This window comes from Salvia splendens, chromosome 12 (genome assembly GCF_004379255.2).
Source record: "Salvia splendens isolate huo1 chromosome 12, SspV2, whole genome shotgun sequence".
NCBI classification, from domain to species: domain Eukaryota; kingdom Viridiplantae; phylum Streptophyta; class Magnoliopsida; order Lamiales; family Lamiaceae; genus Salvia; species Salvia splendens.
In genome coordinates, this window is record NC_056043.1 from 9,898,772 (window position 1) to 9,911,753 (window position 12,982).

Here is a 12,982-nt window from a genome sequence, read left to right on the forward strand (position 1 = left end):
AAATTGGGGTGGGAGGCGCTGGTGGGAGCAGAAAAATGAAAAAGAAAATGATTTCATACCTTATTTATACCTAGGTCACGCCGAGACAGTACCCGGCCGGGTCGAATTTTTGTACTGGAAATTCACCCTGCCGGGTGATGCATTTCGACCCCTTGCTGGAACTTCATGACACGCAGAGACCCGGGTCGAATTTTTCAACTAAAAATTCACCCGGCCGGGTGACATTTTTTGAAGACTTTCTAGAATTTCAGTGCTGTAGCTGTCGTACCCGGCCGGGTATAGCTTTTGAACTATATATTTACCCGGTCGGGTGCTTCTTTCTGGGCATTTTCTGGTCAAATTTGATCCTTTTCGTTGCCCCAGCCATGTAAATTTCTAATTCCTGCACCAAATTCAATACCAAACCCAACAAAATACCAACTCCACACACCTAAAAGAGAATTAATCCTATTAAAAAAAACAAAGAACTAAGGAGGAACACACTAAACAAAAACACACATGCTCATAGAAAAGGAAACAAGTAAAAAAAAACAATAAAACAAGACCACACACAAAAGTAATAAATTTACCTACTAGGGGTTGCCTCCCCTTTAGCTCAACTTTTTATCGTCGTATGCTTGACGCTTTGCAAGCTCCATCTACTTAATCAAGGAAACAACGAAGACCTCATCTTGTTGCTCCTTAGTGAAGAACCTCTTGATGTTTTGACCATTTGCCTTGAATATGCTCCCATCGGGTGCTATGAGCTCCATCGTGCCATTTCTCATTATACTCTTGATGGTAAAAGGGCCCGACCATTTGGATTTTAGCTTTCTGGGGAATAATCTCAACTTATGATTGAAGAGGAACACGGCCTTTCCCAGGTGAAACTCACGCTTCTCTATCATCTTGTCGTGGTAAGCCTTCAACCTCTCCTTGTGTATAGAGGAATTAGCATAAGCTTCATTCCTAAATTCTTCAAGTAAATTGAGGTGAAGCTTCCTCTCCTTGTCAGCCTTAGCGAAGTCTAAGTTCAATTTCCTCACCACCCAATATGATGAATGCTTCAATTCAACCGGAAGGTGACATGATTTTCCAAAGACCAATTGGTAGGGCGACGTTCCTATTAGAGTCTTGTATGTCGTTCTATATGCCCACAAGGCATCATTAAGATTGAGAGCCAAATCTTTCCAGTTGGGGTTGACGCCCTTTTGACGGATTTGCTTGATCTCTCTATTGGCCAAGTCCGTTTGACCATTAGCTTGAGGGTGATAAGGAGTTGTCACCCTATGCTTCACTCCATACCTTGCTAGCACCGCCTCTAGCCACCTATTTTTAAAGTGGGAGCCTCCATCACTTATAATAGCTCGTGGTGCGCCAAATCGCGTAAATATGTTCTTTTGAACAAACTTCACCACCACTTTTGAATCATTGGTTTGGGTAGGAATGGCTTCCACTCACCTTGAAACATAGTCCACGGCTAAAAGGATGTATTGGAACCCCTTAGATGAAGGGAAGGGTCCCATGAAGTCAATTCCCCACACGTCAAATAGTTCGACCTCCACAATGGTTGTCATTGGCATCTCCTTCTTCTTGGAAATACCCCCATTCCCTGACACCCGTTGCTTCTACTCACAAAATCTTGGCAATCTTTTGAAATGCTCGGCCAATAGAGATCGCTTTGGAGCACTTTCATGGCGGTTCGGTTAGCTCCAAAATTCCTTCCACTAGGTGCGGAGTGACATTGCATCATAACATCCTCCCATTCCTCTTGCGGCACACATCTTCTTATCACCATATCAGCGCATCTTCTAAAGAGACAAGGCTCGTCCCAAAAATAGAACTTCACATCGTGGAAGAACTTTTTCTTTGCATAATCCACATGTCCTTCAGGAACCGCCTTAGCAACAAGGTAGTTGACTATATTGGCATACCACGCCACTTTTCCCTTAGCAACAAAGAATAAGTGCTCATCGGGGAACTCTTTGTTTATCACCAACTTCAACTTCTCATCTTCATTAGCATGTTCCAACCTTGATAAGTGGTCTGCCACCACATTTTCACATCCTCTTCGGCCTCGAATCTCTAAATTGAACTCTTGGAGGAGTAAGATTCACTTTATAAGCCTTGGCTTGGCATCTTTTAAAAAAAACTCCTATATAAAGGAGGTAATTAGAAATGATATCTAGAGGGCTCGAACTCGGCACCTCAAAAAATAATGTCTAAGCTCCATGCCGCTAGGACAAAGGCTCTGGACGCCTTGGCTTGGCATCTTGTTTGGCAAAGAGGTGCCGGATTGCAGCATGATCGGTGAAGACAATAGTCTTGGCCCCAATGAGGTAGGGGCGGAACTTATCAAAAGAATAGACCACCACTAGCACCTCCTTTTTAGTGGTGGTGTAGTTGGCTTGAGTTGGGTCCAAGGTCCGCCTCGCATAGTAAATCACCCAAAATATCTTATCTTTCTTCTGACCCAACGCTGATCCCACAGCTATATCACTTGCGTCGCACATAATCTCGAATGGTTGCGACCAATCTGGTGAGATGAGGATGGGAGCGCTCACCAATGCCAATTTGAGCTTCTCAAATGCCTACACACAATCAGGGGAAAATTAAATTTCACATCTTTTGCTAATAAATTACAAAGAGGTTTACCAAATTTCGAAAAATCCCTGATAAACCACCTATAGAACTTGGCATGTCCCAAAAAACTCCTCACTGCCTTCTCATTTGATAGAGGAGGGAGTTTCTCAACAGCAATGATCTTCGCCCTATCAACCTCCAACCCACCTGCAGAAATTTTGTGACCAAGTACAATCCCATCCTTAACCATAAAATGACATTTCTCCCAGTTCAACACAAGGTTAGTCTCCTCACACCGTTGCAAAACTCGAGATAAATTGTCAAGACAATTGTCAAAATAGTCACCAAAGACAGAGAAGTCATCCATAAACACTTCCATAATATTTTCAATTAAATCATGAAAAATGGACATCATGCATCTTTGGAAGGTGGCTGGAGTATTACATAGATCGAAAGACATCCTCCTATAGGCGTAGACTCCATAAGGGCATACAAAAGCTGACTTGTGTTGGTCCTCGGGAGCTATTAGGATTTGGTTATACCCCGAATACCCATCTAAAAAACAATAGTATTCATGCCCGACTAACCTATCCAACATTTGGTCAATAAAGTGAATTGGGAAATGTTCTTTCCTAGTGGAAGCATTGAAAGCATGATAGTCTATACAAACTCTCCACCTGGTGACCAACCTAGTAGCTATCATTCCATCGTTCTCTCCCTTCACCATGGTTGTACCCCCCCTTTTTGTCTACCACTTGAGTAGGACTAACCCACTCACTATCAGAAATGACATAGATAATGTCGGCATCTAGCAACTTCAAAACCTGTTTCCTAACCACATTTTGGATGATAGGGTTAAGTTGCCTTTGGTTTTGGACTTTAGGTTTATACCCTTCCTCAAGATGTATCTTATGCATACAAACTGTTGGGCTTATCCCCTTTAAATCTGGGATAGACCACCCAATTGCCCCCTTGTAAGTTCGAAGCACTCTCAACAACTTATTTAACTCTGAACTCGAGAGAGATGATGACACAATTACCGGAAATGTGTCACTCTCTCCTAGGAAAGCATACTGCAGATGCGCATGCAATGGTTTCAACTCCAACTTTTTGTCATGTTCTTCCTTCTTGTTATCATCCTTATCGTCTCTAAGAGGTAGAAACTGCTGACGGCGTGGTCTAGGAATCTCCTTTGCTGAGTCTAGAGCACCTACAAATTCCAACAATTCAGAGTTAAAATCCAACATATCAAAAGAGTGTGAAGAATAAACCGATTGAAAAATGCATCTCTCAAGTTGATCCTGCGAAGAGTTGGCGTAGGCTACTGCTCGAACACACTCATCAACCACAGACACCACATTGTCTCTTCAAAGCTTCATAGATGGAGAAGGTTACACTCTCATCATTGAGACAGAGAGTTAGCTCTCCCTTCTGCACATTGATCATGGCCTTCCCTGTAGCTAGGAAAGGTACGGTCTCCACAAGATAAGAGGTACGATCTGGTCTTCTTCCATCTTCAACACAACAAAGTCCACTGGAAAAATGAAGTCATTCACCCTTACTAGGATGTCCTCCACTATCCCTATAAGATATGATACCGATATGTCTGCCATCTGCAGAGTAATGGTGGTGGGCTTCAAGGTACCAATATTCAATTTCTCAAAGAATGAGAGTGGCATAAGGTTGATGCTAGCCCCAAGATCGTAAAGAGCATTCCTCACATGGCAATCTCCCACTGTGCAAGCAATAGTGAAGCTCCCTAGATCTTCCATTTTGGCTAGCATATTTCTCTGTATAATCGCGCTGCAACTCTCTGTTAAATTGACAGTTTCATATGCCCCCACTTCTTCTCTTGAGAGACAACATCCTTAAGGAACTTGGAGTAGCTAGGCATCTGCTGCAGTGCCTCCACAAGTGGAATATTAATCTGAACTTTCCTGAAAATGTCCAAGAACCTTGCAAATTGTTCCTCATTTTTCTTCTTCTGCACGATATGCGAGAAAGGTGCTCTGACAGCTGCAAGCTTGGGGGGGAGGATGCCTTAAAATGAACTGCAGGTGGTAGCTTAGGCTCCTCTTCCTTCTCTGGCTCTAGCTCTGGCTCAGATTCTTCTTCCTTCTCTTTTTCAACTGCAGTCTCTGGCATAGAAGGACCCTCGTAGCTTTTGCCACTCCTAAGTTGAATTGCCTTGCAATCTTTAAGGTTCACAATTGGTTGCCCTGGGAATTGGCCGGGAGTGTAACTTGCTCACAGATTGAGCTATCTGACTCATTTGATTGTCAATACTCTTCATGTGGGTGCTCAATTCTTGCACCTCTGTCTCTACCTTTTTCAGCCTCTTATCGGAGTCGGCCATACAATCCCATGTTTTCTTCATAAACGCCATCAAGACATCTTCAAGCTTGACCTTTTTCGGCTCCTTGATCTGGCCATTCGACACTTGGAACCCCAGTGGTGGCTGCAGGGCATTGTTGGGGTTCCCATAAGACAGGTTGGGATGTGCCTTGTTCCCAAAGTTTTTGAAGTTACCACCCCCTTGATTGTGGTGGTAGTTGTTGAAATTCCTGTTGTTGCTGCCTTGATGCACGTAATTCACATATAGCCCAGCTTGCTAGTTAAGAAATCCAGCTGCTTGGACATCATGTCCATCCTGTCAACGTCCGATGTGGATGCCACCCTGTAGGTTTTGCTTCTCTCATTCTTCCATCCCTCATCGTTGGAAGCCACCCTTTCAATCACCTCTAGTGCATCATTTTCTCCCAGCTTAAGGAGTGACCCCCCGCGCTCATATTCAATTCGCGCATTGCCTCCGGAGTCCCTCCACTGTAAAAAGCTAAGATTTGTTGCCCCGGGCTTAACCCGTGGTTGGGGCATCTCCTCATTAGATACTTGAACCTTTTCCAGGACTCTTGGACATTCTCTTGAGGGTGCATCGCATACTGAATGACCTCTGCTTGCCGTTTGAGTGCCTCACAGGGTCGATAGTACTTCTCCAAGAATAGCTCCACCATTGCATCCCAGGTTCGCACAGAATTAGGTTCCATGCTATCATACCAATCTCTAGCATCATCCTTCAATGAGAAGGGGAATAGTCTGAGGCGAATCTGATCATTTGAGACCCATTAGCCTTCACCGTGTTGCTAATTTGTATGAACTTGGTGAGGTGCTTGTTAGCATCTTCTGCGTTTGTTCCACCAAATGCATGTTCATCTGCCATGTTTATCAATTCCGGCTTCAATTCAAAGCTGTTGGCGGCAATTCCCGCATTGTTGACTGGTGGATTAGCAACCCGGCTGCGGTGCTGGTCTCGTGTTATGCTCATCTAATCGCCTCCGCATGGTGGCCATCTATTGAAGAAGTTGATGGACAACGGGATCTGGATGTTCCACATTGTTCTCCTCATTGTTATTATTCTCCTCATTGTTGTTCTCGCCATTGTTATTCTCATTATGGTTATTCTCCATTTCGTCCTCCATCAGAATTGGAGACTGCGGCTCGTACTGTATGGGTGAAGGAAGTGGAGATGGACTGGGTGATGGAGTTCTCTGAATAGGAGAAGGTAGACGCCTATGACCGGGTGAAGATACCCGAATCCTTTGGTTGAACCTCCTCTGTGTGTTCCTCTTTCTGTTGGATGCTTTGATCTCTAGATCGATAGCCTCTAAAGGTGGACCTTTAGAACGCGTGCGCATACAACCTGCCCAAGGAAACACAAGAATTAGAGAACTCAAAAATAAAAATAAAGATAAAGTAATAAAATCTAGACTAGTAATCTCTATTATTATCACGATATTAAGCTATGACGACACACAATTGTCCCCGGCAACGGCGCCAAAAACTTGACTCGATTTATTTTAACACGAGAATTACCCGCAAGTGTACGGGGCTAGTGTACCATAAACAAGTAAGAGTATCGTATCCCACAGAGACAAGATTATATCAACTCTGGTACCACGAACAAACTTCAACTACTATCTAGACAATCGAAAAGGAATTGGTTTTGTTCTAACACTACTATAAGCATATAACAAGAAAAAGGAATTAAAAGTAACAAGAGGAAATTAACACAGGTGAAAAGATACCACAAAGAGGAGAGTAGAGTTTTGGATCCAACTACAATAGAATTGTCGTGCAATTGACTCAACAACTTTGATTACCCATTTTATGTCTCTAGGATTACTAGGAAAGTCGCTAGTCTAGGTTGAGCCCCCTCTCTAGTGTACTCCCATGTTGATTAACCCTTAATATTGAAGTCTCCTTCTAATATGTTTAGATTAACTCCATGGAACAAAAGACCCAAGCCCTCACAAAGGATCCCCTCTCTCGAGTGTAGATTATCAAAGTGATGCTCACTCTTTTATCAACCCTAGTTAGGTATCTCTCGATTACTACTATCTAGGTAAACAAACTCAATTGGTAGCTAAGCAATTGAATTGAAAAAGTACAAGAGCGAACAGAGAAACCATAAGAGCTAAATAATCTAAAGAAGTCCTTGAATTAATCACAAACATCCACTGTAGTCTTCACCAAAACTTCACAATAAATTTAGCTGCTCATGTTCTTCCTGAAAACCAAAACAAAGGATTCAATCAAATATATAATAAAGCAAATAGATACTCCTGTGGAACGATTCTATGGAATGGAAACTTCAATCTCTCGATTTGTAGTCTTCAATCTCCAAATCTCTCTTCAAAGTGTTCTTGGGAAGTGTGTTTCGTGGGGTAGGCGGTAGAGTGTAGAATCATAAAACCTAGATCCCATTTTTCCTTTTCTTTCTTTCAAAAATTCGTAACTGCAGAAACGTTCACTGATTTGACAGACCCGGCCAGGTGCATTTTTGTACTGCAAACTCACCCCGCCGGGGTGGCAATTTTCGACCTCTCTCTGCCTCTCAACCGCTGCAAGGTGGTACCCGGCCGGACGGAATTTCTAAACTAGAAATTCACCTGGCCAGGTGATGTCATTTGAGGTCTCACTGCCTTCTCAGTATTTACAGCCGGATTTTTACCTTATTTCCATTTGTTTTGCCTAAAACACTCAATAAACACATAAAACTCGAAAAGATAGAATAATTGGCTAGGATTGTACAATATCGATTGATAACTCGGCATTTAGCACTTCAACAAGCCAATTAAACCGGTAAAAACATGAGTTTGTCAGGGCGGAGGCGCTGGGAGAGGAGACGGCGCCGCGGCTAGGAAGTAGAGGAGAGCTCATTGCGGCCGGCGTTGGGAGAGAAGACGGCAGTACGGCGGTGGGCGGCGATGGAGGGAGGTGCAGGTGAGAGAGAGGAGGGAGACGTGTCTGCGTGATGATTTTTGAATTTTGAGAGTACAGTAAGTCAGTAAGTTGCTAACTCTAATATTTTAATTACTTCAATTATTAAAAATTAGAATAACTTTACTCCCTTCGTCCCATCAAAATATGCATTTTGGTTGAGCATGAGTTCTAATGTACAATTGGTGTAAAGTAAAAGAGAAGTAGAAAGAAAAATAATTAATATATGATAAATGGAAAATTTGTCTAACCTCATTAGAGAGAAAAAAGTTTCCAAATTTAGAAAGTGCATATTCTTGTGGGACAGACTAAAACGGAAAGAGTTCATATTCTTTGGGACAGAGGGAGTATTGTTTATTAATTTTTAAAAAATCAGACAATTTGGGTATACCCGATCGGGTATCGGGTAACCCGTAATCCGAAAATCCAAAATTCTCAATACCCGATCTCGATCATGATTTTTCGGGTTTGGAGGCCTAAAAGGCAGACAAACCAAATTCTTGTGGAATTTCATCTTAAACTCAATTGATGATAAATGATTTAGTACATATTGAAATTATTCTATTTTCACATATTATAAGTGATTCAGTAAATATTGAAATTATTCTATTTTCACCTATTTTTTTATATAAACAACTCACATATTTGATCGACTTGCAAGCATTACTTCATTTCACTTCCACTTTCAGAAACAAAAAAATGTGAGCTACAAAAATGATCCTTGGATTATGGGTTTATCTCGTCTATAGCCTCTAAACTTTTAAAATATCGTCAGTAGTCCCTGGACTAAGGGTTTGTTTCGAATTTGATCCTTTTAGCTATTTTTTATCCGAAAATGCCCTTTTGAGCATTTTGGCAATTTCGTCTTTTCTCATTTTAACTGTTTCAATATGATATTATTTTAATGATGTACTAAATCTGATATTATTTCAAAATTATCTTCTTCTTCCCTTTGCCATCCTTCACTTTTTTTTATTTCAATATTAGATTTAATTTTATAAAATTAAATTAAAATTTAGATTTTTAAATATTAATAAATTATTTTAATTAAAATTATTAATTTATGTATTCTTTCTCGTTTAATAGCTATATATGTAGAAATAAAACTATGCAGCCAACTCACACAAAACTCTTATATAATAAATACATAAATTAATAATTTTAATTAAAAATAATTTATCGGTATATAAAAATTCAAATTTTAAAATTAATTTTATAAAATTAAATCTACTATTGAAATAAAAAAAATAAAGTGAAGGATGGCAAAGGGAAGAAGAAAATAATTTTGAAACAATATCAGATTTAGCACATCATTGAAATAATATCATATTGAAACAGTTATAATGTGAAAAGACGAAATTGCCCAAATGCTCAAAAGGACATTTTCGGATAAAAAAATAGCTAAAAGGATCAATATCGAAATAAACCCTTAGTCCAAAGACTACTGGCGATATTTTTAAAGTTCAGGGACTATAGGCGAAATAAACCCAAAGTTTAGGAATTATTTTTGTAGTTCATTGAAAAATAAAAACTTATACACTTTAAAAAAAAGAGAGTAGATAACACGATTTGGTTCCAAAGGTATCATACTTAATTGATCTTCTTCCCTCATTGCGTTTGAAATCTTAACTGCATATTTTATATCTAGACCCACATAAATCTTAAAAAAAATAAAAAAAATATTACAGAAAACATAAAATATGTACAAAAAGTATTAGGGAAATGATCTAAATAAAAAACAGAATTGCAGGTCAAATTGTAGTTCTAAGAATAATCAATAATTAATCAAAAATAGGAATGTCATTATTAATTAATTTTAAGTTATTTTATAAAATTTGAATTTAATTTAATTATTAGATTATTTTAGGTCATCATCAATTAAAATGACTTAATAATAAACTAATAACATAAAAATGCCCTCCATATAATTTTGTTCTTCGTTTTTTTATTTATATCTAGTCACTACAAATAATGAATTACTCCCTCCGTTCCACAAAGATCGTCTCATTTTGACCGAGCACGGATTTTAAGAAATGTAATGAAAAATGAGTTAAAAAAATTAGTGGATTGTGAGTCCTACTTTTATATATTAGTTTTATAATAAAATGTGAGTATCAATGAGTTAGTGGAATATGAGGTCTCCTACTAAAAATGGTAAAAAGTGAAATGGGACGGACGGAAATGGAGAAATGGGACAATCTTTGTGGGACAAAGGGAGTACATATTTGCGATTTTTTTTGTAAACTGACTTGGAAATCTGAAATTTTTGCTCTCTCTGTTATTTGAATCCAGTACCATAAATCCATTCGCCAACTTATCTCTCTTAGGGTGTCCACTATAGGGGCGGCGCGCCGGCAGCCCCCATTCCGATACCGCCCCGCCGACCTATAGTGGAGGGAGTGTCCGCCGCGGGGCGGATGATTTTTGTTGGGGCAGACGGCACTCCGACGAGTTATGTGCGAGGACGCGCCGGTCCCCGATCGCCCCGCCTATAGGCGCGCCGGCCTATAGTGCGACGGCGATCGGCGCGCCTCCCCATTAATTTTTATTAATTTTTTTTTTGAAAATTCTACTATAAATACCACTCCACCACCACCCATTTTACACCCTTTTCAAACAATCTCCATTCATTCACTCCCTACACTTTCACTCTCTAAAAATGCAAGGTGGAGACGACGAATCACCTGGCACTGACGAATCAGGATATGGCGGCTATCCTTCCCAGCCGTCGGGTTGGAGTCAAACTCCCCTCCCTGGGGATCGAGTCCAACTCCTCATCCATCTCAGCCGTGGAGGTCGAGTCTCACGCCCCAACCTTTTCAGAGGAATTAGAGTCGGTCAGCGTTTGGAGATTACAGACCCAACCTCGACGCGGTTAACCATCCGCGACCAGAGACCCCTTTCCAATCCAGCCAATCTCCTTTCACCGATGCAGATCGAGACGCACTGGAGACGATGATGGGTCTGCTTAGTCCGGGCGTACCAGAAATGCCGGCAGCACGCGTGGATAGGCCTGTTCCGACGAGAGTCGGCGGGTCCGGTGGGGCGGGTGGAAGTAGTGGCGGCGGAAGAGGCGGCAGCCATGGTGGCAGCGGCGCTTGCAGTGGCGGTGGTGGCTCCGGCAGCGGCGGCGGTGGAGGTGACAGCGAGGCAGCGGCGGCGGCAGCCGGCAGTGGACCGGCCACGCACTACACCAAAGCGGAGTCCATTGCTGTTGCGCGGGCGTGGGATGCAGTCACATCGGACCCCATAGTGGGCACCGATCAGACAGAGGAGAGCTTTTGGAAGCGCGTCCTGTTGGCATACAACAAGTTCAAACCTCGAGGAGCCAAACCGCGTGACGGGGAACAGCTCCGCAAAAAGTGGTCTAGGATTCTGAATGCCACCAAGCGGTTCAGTTCCATATAAAGAGAACAACCTGCTCAGTGCTGAGAGTGTCTGAAGCGAAGCCGACGTGAAGGCGCTTCTATGGCCCAATTCAACACGGAAGGTTAGCCTAAGTTCACCATGTGGGAGGAGTATCTTGTTCTCGAGCACTGTTCGAAATTCCGGGCCATCTGTGCACAAGAGCGGGCAGGAGCTCCTGGGGCGAAGCGTACTAGACATAACATAGCCGGGGACTACAGCAGCGGCAGCAGCTTGCAATCATTCGACCTCAACGACGAGCAAACCGAAGAGCCCTCCGCTACACACTCTAGGTGCCCACGCCCTCCGGGACAACATGCCTCTATCCGAAGCGCTAGAGTGGCTGTAAGTTCCTCCCGCCTATCGTCGGCCGCGTCGGGATCGCGCATCCCGCACCCCGCCCCTATACCGCAATCCATGGCCCCTGGTCCCCACGAGGTCTTGAGGGAGAACCTAGATGTGCAGTTGTTGAAACAACTGCAGGACAACTGCCGTTTCTACGAGACCGCAACCGACCCGGTCATCAATGGTATATACTGGAAACTCATAGGGGAGTTCCAGCGCCGGCTAGGCTTGTCTGACGAGGATTGTACTGGGGCGGCCGGCGGCAGCGGGGGAGGTGGCGAAGAAGAGGAGGAGGAATCCGATTCCGCCATCGAGTAGACGGTGACGGTTTTTTTATTTGTATTTTTTTAAATGTTCGTTGTATAATTTTACCGTTTCCAATACAATGAATCTTCGGTCACAATTACCTCGTTTTCTAATTATTTACATTCTGATAATTTTAATTGATTTAATATAGACGAAAAAAAATGATAAGTGACTAAAAATTTTGAGGCTATTAGAAGTGTCCACCTTATAGCTGCGGACAATTTTTTTTATGGGCGCGGACAAATAAACTAGGGATGTTGACATAAAAGGGGCGGGGCTATTGGGCTGTTCACCTAGTGGACACTCCTACATCTTCATGATTTATAAAAATTGGAAATGCTTTCAAATCTTAATTCAAAATACTTATAATAACGAGAAATTTTCCAGTACAAAATTATTACTGTAACGATGAGTACTATACGCTGCATCTTGCAGTTGGATTCATCCAAACGAAAATTTGTATCTTCCGTCAAATTGTACTCATATCCATTTTGTAGGAGTATTATTTCATAAACAATTCAATCACTGTTTGGACCGATTTTTGGATTCATCCAAATAAATATATCCAGATATTTTTATAATGTTGACTTGTGTTAGAATTTGCAACAGAGCATTTGGAAGCAGGAATATGCTGTCATGCAAATAATTGATTCTGTATGTCCAAATTAGAAAAGGGCCTTTCAATATATCAACGATAAATCCCATTTTTCTGCCATTGTTTCCACCAAACCTCGATTCATGCGGTATTTTTTTTCTTTGTTGATTACTTGGCGTCTCGCCTACAATTTTCTGTAAAATTGTGTTTGTTATTTTTGGGATTGGAAAGCTTAATTATCATTATTTTCGATGATTTATGTCTATTTTTGTTAGCCGGATTTTTTCTATCATATTACTTCCGGATACAATGCGTTGAATTGAATCACAAACTTTTCTATTTTTACAGGTTTTTTCTTCGCCTTTTGTTGGGAAATTTGTTGCTCTGATCTGTTGAGTTGAATCTGCATATGCGACAAGGATAGCTAAAATCTGTTTTCATAATTGAACTTTTGTCACCTGCACTGATGTTTTTTTTATCTTGTTTATTAGG